This window comes from Suncus etruscus, chromosome 3 (assembly GCF_024139225.1).
Source record: "Suncus etruscus isolate mSunEtr1 chromosome 3, mSunEtr1.pri.cur, whole genome shotgun sequence".
NCBI lineage: Eukaryota > Metazoa > Chordata > Mammalia > Eulipotyphla > Soricidae > Suncus > Suncus etruscus.
This window is the reverse complement of record NC_064850.1, coordinates 26,341,181-26,349,573: the sequence shown is the minus strand read 5'-3', so window position 1 is coordinate 26,349,573 and position 8,393 is coordinate 26,341,181. Positions and strand designations below refer to the sequence as shown.

At 38.4% G+C, this 8,393-nt stretch overlaps 1 non-coding gene across 1 annotated transcript; it reads right to left on the bottom strand.

The window, feature by feature from the left end:
- Positions 1-7,645: 7,645 nt before the first annotated feature.
- Positions 7,646-7,778, bottom strand: LOC126005157 (small nucleolar RNA SNORA51). The gene has a single exon (XR_007494331.1). It is a non-coding gene; the product is annotated as a small nucleolar RNA SNORA51 (small nucleolar RNA).
- Between the last annotated feature and the right edge of the window lie 615 nt (positions 7,779-8,393).

Sequence of the window (8,393 nt, the reverse complement as noted above, 5' to 3'; positions counted from 1 at the left end):
TCTGTTTTGCATCTTTCATTGTAATAAAAAGTTAATGTTACATTTAGGGAAAAGGGAATAATTTGCTCACAAATCATCACATTGTAGACTATTATGAATTCCCAAGGTAGCGATGACATCAGTCCACTGGAACCAATGGAATTGTAACGCTGCCTGTTAGCTTGCAACAAGATCAAATCTCAAACCCTTTCCGTTTTGGACAAATATTAGACTTAAAGAATTTCAGAAGAAAGCTGTTAATTATTTTAAAATGTAAAATTTAAGGATCAGGGAAATAGGGCTGCGAACACATGTTCTGCATGTATGAGATTCAAATTTGATTCCTGGCATTACATATCATCTCCCCTTGACCATAATATCTACCTAGTGTAGACCTAGAGTTTCTTGAGCATCACCAGGTGTTGTTACTCTTGAACACCATAGAGATAGTTTGGTGCTTTCCAGCACCATGAGGTGTATTTGATAGGTTCTCAGAAACTGCCACCCAAAAGACCATCAGGGAGACAGTACAGATGCAAATGCAAGAGAGTTTATTCCAGCATGCTGGGGTCTACCACCTCCTAAGAAATGGAGACCCCTAGAAGGTCTCTCAAGCCATTACTATAGGGTGCCTAGGACTTCAGTCAAGGAATTCCTGCCTCTGGGTAGTTGATCTTTAAAAGTATTGGTCCCACTACAAAGTTGTATCAGCCATACAGCAAGGAATGATTGTAGGAGAAATGTCACATCAAACAAATGGCTATTGCAGGGTGCAGGCTCAGTAAAAGTTGATCATACATCTCCATATCTAGGGTACAGTGTTGATGCCAGGGTGTGGATATACTCTGATGGTCTGCTTACCCTCTGATATCAGACCAGGAGGCCATTTCCTGGTATCTACCCATAAGGTCTGTTTTCAGGAACAGGATATTCTTTTGGGCCTAATATTTGTACCTTAAAACTTGAGCCTGTCATGCTGTACTTAGTTACTTTTCATAGCAAAACTACATCACAGAAGCCAAACACAATTATTTCTAACTTATTCCAAAGCAATGTTCAAAAGGCATACCTTATTATATTCTAATGTTCCAAAGAAAAGCTAGGTTACAGTTAATCCTAAATCAAACTTTAGAACCTAACACATTACTGCATTCTTGTGCCTTAGCATTCAGCTATTTAGCCCAACTGACCAAAAATTATTAGGAGTGACTCCTTAAATACCACTGAGAAAACCCCCCCCCCCCAAAATCAGGACATTTAGAACAGGAAAGTATTTGGAGACCTTCAGGACCCTACTTGGCTCACTTAGCCTAACACAACTGGAAAATGAAAAACAATGCCAGAAAGCTATTAGAGCAGGCCTTTGTTGTTAAGTCTGCCATAGCAGATTCTGGTAGTGCAGGTATAGTGGTGTTAACAAATAGGATGAGGGAGTGTTGGAATTTACTAGCCTTTACCAATAAATAAATATCTTTTTAATAGCTCATGCTTGATTCATACTTGATACTGTACTTTTCAAAACAAACTGTAATAAGGTGGGGGCAATGATAAAGCTTTCTTTTCCTTCTATGCATTAGGTAACCCTGTTTAGTGCCACTATCTACCTCACAGCCTAGAGTCTAATTCTTTTATTTTTTTCTTTTGGTTTTTTTGGCCACACCCAGTGACACTCAGGGGCTTCTCCTGGCTATGTGCTCAGAAATCGCTGCTGGCTTGTGGGACCATATGGGACGCCATGGATTAAACCATGTTCCGTCCTAGGCTACTGCGGGCAAGGCAGACACCTTACCGATTGCACCAACGCTCCGGCCCCTGTAGTCTAGTTCTTTTGCACTAAAGCTCTAGGTTCTGCCTGATTCTTATTGAGATGATTTCAGCAACTGTCATCTGAACTGAGCCGTGTAGGACCATATGAGAGGATTCTGAGAAATGCTGAACATGGACTCATGAACTATGTGGGGAACAAGTGCTGGGAACTTAGGTACACCCCCATATTTAGAGAAATATTCTCAAAATACTGAAATGGATGATTAAAAGCAGGGTATCAGTATTATAGATCAGACTGAAACAGTTTCTTAAAACAGTGTTTAAGTATAATTTATAGTTGCTTAATGAAGGAACATTGGTCCCAGAAAACTGGGAGCATATAGGTCATTGTGTCAGGAATTCCCCCCATAGTTTTTCTCAATTTGAGCCTTAGTAAATTGCTACAGCTACTCAAGGACACACCCCCTCCAGAGAAGTTTGCCCTTCCATGAATAGTAGAAGATAAAAGTGAAGGGGAGGGTGGTGAAGCAGTGCTGTACTTTCCCATTGATGCCAATTTGTGCAGTATAGATCTGCACAGTTCTTCATGGTCATTCAACACTTCCAAAGACATTATGAGAATAAGGTCCTGAAGGCCTCCTGGCAGGAAATAGACTAACATAAACTAAAAACAGATTAAATAGTAAAATAAACATAGTTTAATAGAGGACAGGAAAACTAGAAGATAATTTAAAAGAAAATAATCAGATAAAAGCTTAATAGGAAAAGAGATATAAAATAACAATTCAACTTTGGATGGAAATGATAGTACAGCATGTAGATTGCTTGCCTTGGATGAGGCCACCAGGGTTTGATCTTAGGCATCATAAATGATCTGTCACACCATCCGCCATTTTCCTGTGTAAGACCAGCCCATTTCTGGGAAGGGTCTTCGGAAGGTAACAAAAGGATTGCCTCAGGGTTGCAAAGGAGAATTAGGAGAAATTCAGCAAAAAGCAGCAGGAGAGATGGCAGAAACAGGTTGAGATGGCAGAGCAGCTGATGAAGGCCTGCTTGAAAGGTTAGCATAGGCCACACATGGTCGCTAGGACCTTAATAAAGTTGATGTCACCTGAAACATGACTGCCTGTGGATCATTTCCTCAACGCCATCCTAAACACGAAGACCCGCAGGCAGGAAGGGATTGCAGGTGCCCTGGCCCTGGCTGCCAAAGAAAGGCCTCACCATCCATCCATCTCCATCCACAACACCAGGACTCAATAATTAATATATATTTCAACAATGGTCCCCTAATATACCTAAAAGAGACATTTCTGGACCCTGACAGGTATAGAAAACAGACAAAAAACAAACATACACATATGCAAAGAAGTACTGTGAAGTAATTCTTACACAGTTATAATTTTCCACTAATATTTTGCACTGGTACATTTCCTTTTCTAAAAATTACTAATTTTAATTCAATATTTCCCATACTCATACTCACATGAGTCCTTACTACCAGGATATACATGTACAATTATGTTTGTATGTGTACCAAAGAACACAAAACATTTATAAAGCTTTATATAAATAGCATATTATTATATCCATTTTTGCTTAGTAATTAAATCTTATGAAACTTCTCACTAAATTTTCATTGATGTCTTCTTTCATTCCCCAAACAACTAATTTTTCTCTAACATAATAAATTTAAGTATTAAATGTTATATTATTTGATATTACTCGTGATTCTATTATAGTTTGAGATGGTTATACATTTATTTCTTGACCACAGATACAAAGCAAAAAGGTAGGCTAGAAACCAAAAAACTAAGGGAAGTATTTCAAGTAAAATCTGGCTTTAAAAATAGTTTAAGAACAGGACATGACAGAATATAGAAAATATATGAAATTGAAGTATTTCAGAAAGATCTCTTAAGTATTAATTAGAGGGACCTTAGCTTAAAGGGTTAGTATGCATATTTTAAGCACTGGTTTTACATCCTTGAGCACTGTTGCAGAGACAGAAGCACCAGGGCTTTCTCAGGAATCAATTTTATTAAGTTTGTGGATCTGGGCTCAGAGGATTCAGATCTAGAGTCAAAGCCTGAGAGCAAAAGGTGACCAGCTTAAATAATTGTAGCCCTCAGCAAGCTTTTCCCACTGGTTGGCTGACATGACCCTTGCCTGGGGTGCCACTGAGCATTCACTTACCCTCACCTCTCTAAAACAAAGCTTCAGTTTCACATCCCACACTCCCATGGATTCCTACCACAGGACCACCAGGAGTAGTAGCTCCTGAGCACTGCTGGATATGGTTGCAAACAAAAACCAAGAAAGTTATTTAGAAAGTTCATAAATTCTCAAAGGGAGATGAAAAGTCAGCATTGTGCATAACACAAAATAATCCTCATTAGTTCAGAGATGCTGTGCCTCAAGGTGAGGTATTCATTAAAGATAATAAAATGATGCTAACTGATAATCGGTGACCAGATTAAAATATAAAAAGATTAGATGTCTTCTTAGTATGTTCTCATTTATGACATAATGAGTAGGATAGCATATCATTCTTTCTTAATATTGAAAATATACAAATTTTCCACTAGAATTGTGCACCAAGATAAACACTGACATAATTCTTCCCACACAAAGAAACTAAAGAAATGTCTAAAGTCTAAGGAATTTGAAAAATATCACTGACTGAAATGGGAAAAAATAATTCTATACCGTGCATGAAAAATTCATTTTTACAGCCATAGAAATAAGGAAAGACTTGCTCCAATAAAAATATTCACAAAAATATTTAATGTCATATTTGTAAAACAAGTTTCCTGCAATGAAAGCGGTGAAGGTTAAGACAATATTTAATAGGGCACACTTGTAATAGATATGTGAAAAGAAGGGTTTTTGAACTATTTAATTTTACTTAATTTAGGTCTACTCCAGAAAAGATGACTTGACCTCAGGCAAGACAAGTCTTGGCAGTCAGGACAAACCCTAATGGATTTAATGCCTTGTAGCTATCTGTAATCACACTCTCTTAAATTGGGCAACCAGTTCTTTAGAGAAAAAAAGAGAAAGGGAGAGAAATTCAGGATGACAGGCAGAAATGCAAGTCAGGAATAAGCATATCTTTCCTCTTAGGCCATTTTGGTAAAGGTAAGGTCTAATTTCAAAGTAGCTTCCTGTGCTGTGTGCTTTTCTATTTACTACTCTAAATGCACCTTCTTGTATCACCACCTTTGATTTTTCCCAGTAATGATGGTGGAGGTAGCTGGCTAACCTATATGAAGTGAAGAGAGAAAGCAATCTATGGCTTCCTCTATCTCCACCTCTGGTAATCCTGGGAACAGGAATGACTGGGGACATCTAGTAATGTGGGCCTTGATCTGGCAAGGAAAGCAAAGTCAGTCCTAACTCTTGCTCAGGGTCATAGCCTTCTCTTGCAGGAAAGAAGTTCAGAAGGAGATAAGTAGTGAAATAAAAAGATGTTTAGGCACCCAGGGTGGTGGCACAGAGGTAGGGCATCTGCCTTGCACAAGGTTGACCTAGGACGAACTGTGGTTTGATCCCCCAGCATCCCATATGGTTCCCCAAGCCAGGAGCAATTTCTGAGCGCATATCCAGGAGTAACCCCTGAGTGTCACTGGCTGTGACCCAAAAATTAAAAAAAAAAAAACACAAAAATAAATAAAAAGAGGTTTTATTTGGAGGTACTGAGGAAGGGGAGAAAGAAGATAAGAGAATAAAGTGCTCAAGAGAGATCTTAAGCTACTCCAAAGATGGAGAAAACCCTAGAGTTAAAAGTAGAAAAGTATGACTCCACTTCTCCACGTCTCAGCAGGGGAGATGTAGGCAACTTATGCTTGGTTGTGTACCAGGTATTCAGACAACATACGTGAGTCTTCTTTATTCTAATTTGACTTTCATAAGGTTTTCTCAACCTGTCTCACATGAGGCTTTCTTCCTCTGGGGGAGTCCTCTTTCTGGGTGGTTGCCAGTGGAGAGTTGATGGTCTTTAATATTCCTTTTCTGGCCTTTGTTCCTGTTGGAGCTCCAGAGAGGGATCCAATCTTCTCTGGGCCTGCAGTAGGGCTAGGTAAGACTCCTCAATGACAAGGTAACTCCTCCAAATCTTGTCTAGGTTGTTGCCTTCCTGCCTGCCTGCTTCACCAGCATATTGAACCTGGACTGGAATGACAGCACAGTGGTAGGATGTTTGCCTTGAATGAGGCCAACTTGGGACGGATCCAGGTTCAATCTCTAGCATTCCATATGGTCCCCTAGGCATGCCAGGAGTGACTTCTGAGCACAGAGCCAGAAGTAACCTCTGAGCGCCACCAGGTATGGCCCAAAAACAAACAAACAAACAAATAAAAAGGATACTGATCTTTATAGTCTTTATCACTGGGCTTTCTGGTCCTTTTGAGTGTGCTTGGGTGTAGCAATGAGATACAACTGTAGACAGTTAGCTAAAGTGTAATTAAGGAAATGGGTGCTTATTGGCTCACAGTTACCAGGCCAGAGAGGCAGGTAGGAAAATTGAGATGGGGGGAATACAACTGCCTCTGGCAATGAATTGTTGGGACATAAAAAAAAAGTTTATTCTTATCTAGGTAGAAAGCCCCATGTGGGACAGGTTGGGAAAAAAAAAACAAAACTTAGAACAAAGGTAGCAGATATATGTGTTGTCTGGGTATAGTGTCCACACACACAAGTTGCCTGCATCTCCCTACTGGAGATGTGAATGGAGATGTGTACTTTCACTCTGGGATGTGTTCTGGTGCTCTCTACCCACCTTTGGGAAGCCTGAGCTCCCTGGAGTGTCTTTCCTATCCTCTCCCTTCTGTTCTCCCTTCTTCCTCCCTCCAACTCTTCCTCCTCCTCCACCTCCTCCTCCCTATAAATTCTTGTCTGAGAGGAAGGCTACAGACCTACAAGGACTAGTTCAGATCTAGGAATGACTTTTCTTTCCTGCAAGGACCAAAGCCCACAGTGCTAAATTTCTCCAGCCAGCCATTTCTGGAGTAACAAAGGTAGTAGAGAGAAAGGTAGAGATTCCCTCTGGAGGCTACTGCTTCTCTCCTCCCCACTTCAGATAAATAACACCAAGACTCCACTCTGGCATTCATATTTCATTTCTAGGAATCAAAGAGCTATCATTCTCTTTTGGGGTGTCAGAAATGTGCTCTTCACTTGATCTTTCAAGTTTGCATACCCAATGGCTTGTTAATACCACTATAAGGGGGTTTTCTTTTTTTTTTTTTGTAATGGTTTTTATTTATTTTTTTTTCAAACAGAAAAAGCCATTTAATCACACATATACATTCATAGGACTTTAAACAAAATGTAATATAAAATATAAAAAAAACCAAAACCCCACAACAAAAAAAAATTACATTTACTTGTAAACTGCTTAACAGCTGGTGGGTTGGCTGACAGGGCTGCCCAAGAAAAGCAAAAGCAGATATAATGAGGTACATTTTCAATGAATAACCACCACAGATCATGTGAACTGCTCTAGCAGCCCAGTCACCTGTTCCCCAATCTCGCCTCCTTAGAGACAAACCAGGGCAGTCCTCCCATGAATTGAGGGCTCCAGCTATATCGATAAGCACCTCAAAGAACAGACAAAACAAACAAACCAAAAAAAAACAAACAAACAAACAAAAATCACGCCATGGTCTTGAATCTTGAATTAAGAAACATGGTATAGCACATAACGAAAGAGAAGAAAGGAAGAAAGAAAAAATAAATAAATATAATTGGGGACAACACTTTCAATAATCGCACCCAAACAGAAAAATCGACCAAAATAGATAAATAAATCAAAAATAATAATAACAATAATAAATAAAGGTAATATATATATATATTTATATAAAAAATAACCAAGATTTTGTGCTTTTTTTTTTTTTTTTGTCCCCCAATTCACAATACATACCCGGCAAGGGGCCTGTGTTGAGGTGTATATGGGGTGCCTTTACTGTACCTCCTCTTTCTATACAGCCAGTGTAAAGAACACAGCCTGTGGTAAGAATTGGGAGGCCTTATTTTATCTTTTATTTATTTATTTTTTCTTCAGGGCAAACTGAAGTTGTTTTTTTTTTTTTTTAAGTAAGAATTCATTTAAAGGACAAAATTGATTAACCTAATAAGGTAAACTAATATAACATAATATAGTGACATAACATAACATAACATATAATATAATTAATATAATAATAATACATGTAAGTCAAAGAAAGTTTCTGATTAAAAACACAATTTTTTTTTTCCATAATGGCTTACATATCTTTCACTGTAGTATTTTGGGTACATATTCACATTAAATCAGGGCAATACCCATCACCTAATATGTCCTCTTCTCAATCAAAAATCAAATATACTGAAAATAGGCAGAGTCCTGTCTAGAGGCTTCCAACCTCAGTTTGAGAGAGGATGTGAAAAAAGTAATTAAAATACCACAACAATACACACACACACACAAAAAAAAAACATCGAATTAAATAACCGATAAGCACCACAACAATAAAGACAGGCACCACACAATAATCTCGGTTCTGAAATCAAATCATACTCAAGTGCAAAAAAGAAAGAGAAAGACAAAACAAAATAAAATAAAATAATATTGGAGACATCAACCGTAATCTCCACACCAAAAT